Below are 3333 nucleotides of genomic sequence, written 5' to 3'. Positions count from 1 at the left end.
AAACGGAGGCCCGGTCGAGGGGTTCCGGCCTCAGAAGCTACCTGGGCCGTTGGAGTCGAGGGGCGCTGCTCCCCTCTAGCGGTGGCTCGTGGGATAGCGCCGCCAAAAGAGCAGAATGTCAAGTCGGGTGACCGCAAACGTATTCTATTTTTAAGTAAATGTTGCCATCTTGTGTTCCCCCTCCCCTGCAAGGCTCCTGCGCCTTTAATAATGGCACTGAAGCACAAGTCTGATGGGTCCTTAAAAGCGATTGCAGCACAAGCCTCTAGGTCCCTCTCCTTTTAATGGCACACATTCTTACCTGGCCCTGTGCAATAGCTGCTGTAGGACAGAGGCTGAGAAAATGAGCTCTGGTCCACTAGGTTTAAAACAGTTCAGCTCTCACCTCTGCTCCAAACTTCAGACCAACACGGCTGGCCACCTGGTTGTATCTGAGGAACTGTGCACGCACACAAAAGCTCATATTCAGAAATAAGACTCTGGTGGTCTTAAAGATGCCACTGGACTCAAATTTTGTTCTGTGGCTTCAGACCAACAGGGCTGCCCACCTGGATCTTTTTCTGGGAATAGGTTGGAGTCCAGTGTCATCTTTAAGACAGTTTTAAAGCCAACAGTTCTATCTTTTGTGTGCATGCACAAATGTGGAAAGGATCTGAACTAGAACAGCAGCAGACGCCCTGTGAGGTAAGTGGGGCTGAGAGAGCTCTTTCGAGGCCTGCTCATGAGAGAACAGCTCTGAAAGAACTTGTGACTGACCCGAGGTCGCACCAGCAGCTGCATGTGGAGGAGTGGAGAATCCAACCTGGTTCTCCCAGATTAGAGTCCGCACTCTTAACCACGACACCAAATTGGCTCTCAAGGGAGCTGTGGAGCCTTGTGAGCAAAAATTCTACTTTGTGAGCTAGTGGCATTAATGTTGTGAGCGAGTGATTTGGCATAAATTAGTCTGCTTTGGAGCCCTCCTTCCTGAGCTAAGGCAAAAATGTGTGAGCCAGAGGATAAAAAACTGTGAGCTAGCTCACACTAACTCAGCTTAGAGGGAACAGTGATTGGGATATTTGGTTACTATAGCAGAGTTTTGCCCTGTCATAGAAGCGTGATCCTGAGTGCAGTAAATAAATCTCTCAAGAAGTATATTGCAAAAGAGGTAAACTTAACATTTATTCAAGTAGATCCAGCTCACATTCAGGCTGCAGTCAAAAATAAAGACAGAGAGAAGCCTGATCAGATAAATGTCTAAGCAGATAAAGGTCTAAAGGTGTCTTTTCTAATTGTGGGAACTGACTGGGAGTCTTCATTCTCTCCTGTCAGGCGTGGAGGGCACTTAACACTACCACCTCTTCCAAAAGATGCTGCTATGTCAGCAGACACCCTAATATCCCTTGCATACATTCAGTATTCTAATATACTATTCTGGAAAAGAAATACACTAAAATACATTGGTGTGTGTTCTGCAACAGGGATGATTAGGAAAAGCACTTAAAATAAAACCACCAGTATTGTCCTACTCCTCTTCGTATTTAAGATGCAATATATTTGGAGGAACATGGCGCATAATTCTCGTTACCGGTCTCCCCAAAAGATGGGGAAAGTGCAGAAGGGGACAACCAAAATGATTACGGGTTCGGAGCACCTTTTGCATGAGGAAAGGGTAAAGAGTCTGGGGCGTTTCTATTAAAAAAAATGGCAAGGGGGAGGATACGATAGAAGCTTATAAAATCATTGCATGGGGTAGAGAAAGTGGATAGAGAGAGAATATTCTTATCCCGTTATAGAAGTACTTGACGAGCAGGCGAGCCAAAATGGGCATACTCCTTTGAGCAGCACAGAATTAACCTGTGGAACTCATTGCCCAAGAATGTAGCAATGGCGGTTTTAAAAGGGATGGAGGAGCCATAAATGTGTAATGTACAGGCAGTCCCAGTGTGAGAAAGCATGTGATCAAGCAGGGCAACAAGATGACAACTACCCAAGTTCAGACTTGTAAAAAAGGCTTTATTGAACAAGTTTCAAATGGTCACTAGGGTCCTCATGGTCAACACCCGAGAGAAGATACAAAAAGAGACGTTTGGTTTATGCAACACTGAGGAACACAGTTCTGGAGTAAGCACATTTTTGAAATGTATTTCACACACACACACACCGAATTTCCCACCTCTGACAGAGAGAAAGGCATCCACTTACTAGATTACCACCCATTTCAGAAGCCCAGTTCACATTACAGTGAATACACATACCAGCTGCCTGTACGTGTGCACGTGTGTGTAAAAAAAAAGAGCCACGGTGTTGACTTTACAAACCAGGGACGAGTCCCTGGATAAATGTGGGGTTTACATGACACACATTCAGCTGTACATGTGCTGAACATGAGAATTACTCAATGCTTGTATAAAGAAAAATCTAAGTGTACATTCCACGCAGATTCTAAGAGCTTTCATTGTAACTTGGAGACAAGGGTAGGACTGGTCCCAAAGTTAAAGGGTTTGGCCCCCTGCAGTCAAAATCTTCCTCCATGTGGTGCAAACAGATTCTGGGGGATACTATGACGGGGGGTAATTTCTGTGTAAAACTAGCCATGCACAGTTCCCCCACCACAGTGATTACTACTCTGTTTAAATACTGCGGTGTAAGACCGCGGTGGCTCAGACGCAGACCGGAAGGTCAGTAGCTTGACAGGTGCTGTGTGATGGAGTGAGCTCCCGTCTCTGGCCCCAGCTCCTGCCAGCCTAGCAGTTCAAAAGCAAGACATTGCAGGTAGATAAATAGGTACTGCTTTGGTGGGAAGGGAACAGTGGTCCGTGCACCTCACTGTTTAGTCATGCCGGCCACATGACCACGCAGATGTCTTCAGACAGTGCTGACTCTTCGGCTTGGAAACGGAGATGAGCACCGCCCCCTAGAGTCGGACTCGACTGGCTTTCGAGCAAGGGAAACCTTTGCCTTTAATACAGAGGCACACGAAGCGGCTGTCCTCTGAGTCAGACCATTGGCCTCGTGAGGTCAGTATTGTCTACTCTGGCTGGCAGCAGCATTTCCGGGGTCTCCTGCTAGGAAGGAGGGCTGCCAGCCTCCAGGTGTGAGGCCTGGCGTTTGGCCACCATCACAACTGATCTTCAGCTCACAAAGAACAGCTCCCCTGGAGAAAATGGCAGCTTTGGAGGGAGGGTTCTCGAGGGTTCCCTCCCCCAACCCTGCCCTCGCCCAAATCTCCACGAATTTCCCAAGTTGGGCCTGGCAACCCTACCAAGGAGAGATCTGATATGCCAGAGGATGAACCTGGGACTGTCTGCCAAAAACAGGGTCAAAATTCAGGTTGCCAATCTCCAGCTGGGA

Source organism: Gekko japonicus, unplaced genomic scaffold, assembly GCF_001447785.1.
Source record: "Gekko japonicus isolate JY-2015 unplaced genomic scaffold, Gekko_japonicus_V1.1 scaffold1133, whole genome shotgun sequence".
Lineage (NCBI taxonomy): Eukaryota > Metazoa > Chordata > Lepidosauria > Squamata > Gekkonidae > Gekko > Gekko japonicus.
The sequence above is the reverse complement of the archived record's forward strand: the minus strand, read 5'-3'. Positions refer to the sequence as shown.